This window comes from Danio aesculapii, chromosome 20, assembly GCF_903798145.1.
Source record: "Danio aesculapii chromosome 20, fDanAes4.1, whole genome shotgun sequence".
Classification (NCBI taxonomy): domain Eukaryota; kingdom Metazoa; phylum Chordata; class Actinopteri; order Cypriniformes; family Danionidae; genus Danio; species Danio aesculapii.
Window position 1 is genome coordinate 10202156 of NC_079454.1, and position 6000 is coordinate 10208155.

Below are 6000 nucleotides of genomic sequence, written 5' to 3' on the forward strand. Positions count from 1 at the left end.
GAAACAAATGTTATATTAACATTTGACTGTTTAAGTTTACAGTGTTTTACACTAATTTGTTGATTGTTGTAACACTGTTTTGTTCCAGAAATGTATGTTATGTTAACAGTTTATTGTTTTACAGTTTACAGTATTTCTTTAATTGTTTTCTTGTTTTTATTTATTTATTTATGTTTATTAAGTATATATTATCATAATGTTATTTAAAGTACTTTAATATAATTATTTTATTTAATTATTTATTCATTATAAAATTTTTGTAATAAAAAAAAATATATATATATATAATTATGTTATTTAAAGTACTTTAATTATTATTTTGTGATAACTAATGTTGCTTTATATACTTTAATTGTTAGCTTTGTTTTTTTTTAAGAGGATTTATTTATTTATTTATTTTTTTATATCTAAATGCTTGACCTGGCAGTATTTTTTTATGTATACAAATATATTCTTAGATCTATAACTGCTATCAGTAATATTAAAACTAATGATTCTAATAGTAATGTGTTTTTTATTATGTACTAAGTATATCTATTGTATACATTTTTATGTCAGGCAGATTTAACAATATGTTTAGAACTTTTCTTTTTCACTTTTAATAAATTTGGATAATAAAATACAATCTCGTGTTTCTTTTTGTATGTGTTGGATGGACTTCATTGGTTTTTAAAAATAGCCTAAATCTTCTGATTTTGAATTTAATTTAGAATCATTATCTGAGTCTATGACAATAATATGCAGTCCATTTTAATAGTAACCTCTGGTACAGGCGCTTTGAAAAGTCTATTGCTCCTCTGTGTTTTTCCAAGTCCAGTTCTGGAGTCGATGACAGCTTATCCTGTTGCCGTCAGATGGGATGCCAGTGGAGTCATCCTTAAACCACACTCCAACATCAAGCTCCACCTGCAACACACAAATACAAAAACTGTACATTATTCAAATATCCTATGACATTACACTGTTGTAATTTGTTACAAAGTAGTTAGTTACTATAATTAAAATACTTACCCAGTAACAAAGTAAGGGATTATTATTCATTTTATGTAATTGTATTACTGCTATTAGAAATATGATTGTATATCTGTATAATATAATATAATAGAACAGAAGCTAAATATTTGCATTTTTTTTGTTATACAAACAAATTTAAGAATAATTCTACTAAACATTATGCATTTATAAAAAAGTTTGACCTTTAATTACTACTATTAATTATATTACATATGAATATTTTATTTATAGAACTGATATTACATGAATTAATTTATATATTCCATCTGTTGAGGTTTATGGGGATTTTGAGTGAACCATTAAAAGTTATTTAATTTAAAAAGCACAGCGCTCAAACGTCATGGCTTGAAGAACAACGCGGGATCTACAAACGTTCCGGAAGAGAACTTCACGAACAAAAGCGGAAGCGTTGACTAAACAACCTCCCGCTGCAACCAGCTTACATCCCTGAGACAGGAAACCACAGGTGGCTGACTGTGAAGATGTCTCTGGTTGCCGGACAATAGCCACCGGGGGCTCTCTTAACGCGTGTTCCTTGACTGGAAAACTGAACGAGAAAAGAGCAGCGCTGCCCCTGCCATGTCTGGAACTACCGCATGAACTCTATCTTGAACCTCTGTGCTCAGAGGAGAGCGCGAACGCAGCCCCCCACTACCAGAAATTATGCAATCGAGATTCCCACTTTTGGGGAATTCGGGGGTCAGCATGACCGGAGTGCAATGGCCTGGGTGAACCACCTTTCTGATCATGGTATCTCCCCTGCCAGGTAAGTATGAGTTGCTGGACGGAGCAAATGGCGCAGCCGTTTTCTATCGGCCATCTTTCCTGACGGTGATGCCCAGCCACCGAGCATGGGGAATGGGCCAGCAACCCCAGTCTCCTGACGGCGCTGTACTTGCAGCAGACGTGCCTGTGTCTGTGCCTGCAAACCACTTGCTAGTAACTGTGGCAACCGATAAAGAACATGAGCTTCCACCAAATGTTGGCTTTGTGTTTTGTCATCAGTTGGGACTGCCAATGCATGGTTTCCGTGGGACGCACTCGATTTGGGAATAGCAGACACTATAAGGGGAGGGGAGGGGAGTGTGTTTTCGGTTCGTTCTTTCTTTTCCGCTGCCTGCTTTCTTTCTCTACAGATGCCTTCTTTTTCTCTGGTTAGTTGTTGAGTTGGTCGATTTTGACAGGTCGGCCTCCTGCTTTGCTGCGGTTCGGGCCGTCTTTGCCTAGAGCTCCGTGCTTTGCACTCTTGCCTATTATATGTTCTGTTCCATTTTCTTACGTCAGACTGTCAGCACAGCGCTCAAACGACATGGCTTGAAGAACAACGCGGGATCTACAAACGTTCCGGAAGAGAACTTCACGAACAAAAGCGGAAGCGTTGACTAAACAACCTCCCGCTGCAACCAGCTTACATCCCTGAGACAGGAAACCACAGGTGGCTGACTGTGAAGATGTCTCTGGTTGCCGGACAATAGCCACCGGAGGCTCTCTTAACGCGTGTTCCTTGACTGGAAAACTGAACGAGAAAAGAGCAGCGCTGCCCCTGCCATGTCTGGAACTACCGCATGAACTCTATCTTGAACCTCTGTGCTCAGGGGAGAGCGCGAACGCAGTCCCCCACTACCAGAAATTATGCAGTCGAGATTCCCACATTTGGGGAATTCGCAGAGGTCAGCATGACCGGAGTGCAATGGCCAAGCCTCGCCCTGGGTGAACCACCTTTCTGATCATGGTATCTCCCCTGCCAGGTAAGTATGAGTTGCTGTTCTTCTTCTTCTTTTGTTTTACTGGCGGGCTGGTGTCATATGCACATGCCGCCACCTACAGTTCATATAATTATATATCTATATCTATATATATACACTATTATGCTTGCCCAATTTTCTCCATCAGGACTCAGCTGTCAGCTGGCACTGCGTGTTCAGCTCCTCCTGCTTCCAGACTTAGTCCCTCAGGGTCCTATATATATATTTATACACATACATACATATTTTATATTCTTTCGCTCAATCCTGTGTTATATAGATATTGTATTAATACCCTATACCCTAAACTATCCCTATTAACATTTATCCCTAATATATATTCTAAATTTCTATCTGTACATCCATTATTATTTAAATATTCTATTAATTCCCTTCTCTCTTGTATATATTTCCCGCAATCAAACATAACATGTTCTACGGTTTCTCTGGCTCCACAATGATCACACAAATCATTTTCTTTAACTCCCAGTATTGACATAGTTGAATTTAGTTCAGTGTGACCAAGCCTCAATCTTGTTAATATAACTTCTTCCTTTCTGTTCCTACCATATACATTTCTTTTTGTCTCTACAATTCTTTTAATTTTATATAGATGCCGTCCCTTCTTGTCTCTATCCCAGATTCCTTGCCATTCTTTCTTAATATTTTCTTTAATAATAGATTTAATTTCACCTTTTCCAAGGAGAACCCCGATATCTAACTTATTACTTTTCAATGCTTCCTTTGCCAGTTTATCAGCCATTTCATTTCCATGTATTCCTTTATGCGCAGGTATCCAGCAAAACCCTACTGTCCCTCCTTTCCTTTGTATTCGATATAAAATTGTGAATACCTCATAAATTAAATCTTCTCTGGTTGATCTGTGAGTAATTAAAGATGATAATGCTGATGCTGAATCCGAACAAATAACTACCCTCTCAGGGCATATTTCTTCCACCCATGTTAATCCTATTATCAATGCAGTTGTTTCTATTGAGTAAATTGATAACTTATCTGATAATCTTTTTGAAATGTTTATCTTAAATTTTGGAATGTATACACCTATGCCTGAAATTCCTGTGACTGGGTCTTTTGATCCATCAGTATATATTTGTAAACTTTCATAAAACCTTTCTTGTACATGATTTTTAATTTTTGGAATGATCCCGCCCATCTCTTCCCAATCCCTTAACTTTTCTATTATTTCTAGGTCAACTTCAACCTCAGGAAGTATCCATGATGGAATCTCTCCCCTTTTATAAGACATACTACACTCTATATTTGCTACTTGATACTTTTCTGCCAATTGATTTGCATTCCATCCAAATCCCCGTCCTTTTTTATTTACATACTCCCAACAATTTTCTAATGTTTCCTTAGCAATATGAGCTCCCTCATAACTTTTAATATACTTCCAATATACCATGGACAACTTTATTCTACGTAAATTTAATGGCATTTCATTTGCTTCCACCAATAACGCATTAATTGAAGTTGTTCTTACTGCACCTAAACAAATTCTAAGAGCTCTATATTGTAATTTATCTAATCTACTTAATAAAGTTGTTGAAGCTGCTCCATAAATCATACATCCATAATCCAATACAGATCTAATTATGGCTTGATATATTGTAATTAATCCCATTCTTTCTGCTCCCCATTCTTTGCCAGCTATTGCTCTCATCACATTTAAAGCCTTCCTACATTTATTTTCTATCTCATCTATATGTTTTTTCCAGTTATACCTTTTATCAAACCACATACCTAGATATTTAAATGACTCCACTCGATCTAATACATTATTATACAATGTTAGTTCTTGATTTCCCAGAATTTTCCTCTTATGAGTAAATAACATCCAACATGATTTACTTGTTGACATTTTAAAACTCCAATCCATAGTCCACTGTTCTACCTTTTTAATAGCTGTCTGCATACATGAAATAACCTTCGTAATATTACGTCCCCTCTTCCATATTGCACCATCATCTGCATATAATGCACATCCTATCCCAAATCCCACATTGTCGAATATATCGTTAATCATAATATTAAATAATACAGGGCTGATTACACTTCCCTGTGGGATACCATTTTCTGCATTATATTCAGATGATTGTTTTGATCCTACCTGTACTACAAATGTTCTTTCAAATAAAAATTGTAATAACCAGTTATACATATTACCTCTTATTCCTAATCTATCAGCTTTAATTAACAGCCCTTCTCTCCATACTGTATCATATGCTTTTTCAATATCGAAATATACTACCGCCATATACTCTTTCATACTAATAGCTTTTTCTATATCATTACTTACTTTTATTAAAGCATCCATAGTTGATCTTCCATTCCTAAACCCACATTGAAACTTACTATATATTTCCTTTTTTTCTAATTCATAAGACAATCTTCTAACTATCATTTTTTCCATTAATTTGCACAAATTTGATGTTAATGCAATTGGACGGTAACTTCCTGGCAACTGTGGATCTTTATTAGGTTTTAGTATTGGTATAACTATTGCCTGTTTCCATGCTTTTGGAATTATTCCCTCCTTCCATATTTTATTATATAACTTGAGTATTATTGTTATTACTTTATCTGATAAATGTTTAAACATTATATAGCTTAAGTTATCTTGTCCTGGTGTTGTATTAACACAATTTTGTAATGCAATTTTAATTTCTTTAATTGAAAACTCTAAATCTAGATAACAATCACTTTCACTTTTCTTATTCATTACTTCTAAATTATTTTCTAACAGATCTCTTCTGCATTTTTCATAATTCTCTCCTAATTCTATTTTATGACATTTTTCTAATGATTTCCCTAATATATTTGCCTTTTCTACATCCGTTACAGCAACTGTGTTATTATCAATTAAAGCTGGTATTTGCAATGATTTTTTGCCTTTTCCACACATATTCCTTACCATGTTCCATATTTGTCCTATAGGTGTATCTTTTCCTATAGTTGAACAAAAATTCCTCCATCCTATTTTTTTCGCGTTTTTGATTATTCTTCTTGTGTTTGCTCTTGTTTTTTTATATTCCATAAGATTGCTTACATTCATATTATTTCTTAGCTGTTTAAATAATTTATTTCTTTCCTTGATTGCCTTGTTGCATTCCTCTGTCCACCAAGGTATATTCTTAATTTTAACACCTGCTTTCCTTTGTGGAATAAATTGCATTGCTGCTCCAATTATCAAATTAGTTACTGATTCATAAAAGACTTC

General features: G+C 34.8%; 1 non-coding gene and 1 pseudogene across 1 annotated transcript; both read right to left on the reverse strand.

Annotated features, from left to right (window-relative positions):
- Window positions 1-1637: 1637 nt before the first annotated feature.
- Window positions 1638-1788, reverse strand: LOC130213895 (U1 spliceosomal RNA; annotated as a pseudogene).
- An 818-nt stretch (window positions 1789-2606) lies between these two features.
- On the reverse strand, window positions 2607-2770 carry LOC130213883 (U1 spliceosomal RNA). The gene has a single exon (XR_008835535.1). It is a non-coding gene; the product is annotated as a U1 spliceosomal RNA (small nuclear RNA).
- Between the last annotated feature and the right edge of the window lie 3230 nt (window positions 2771-6000).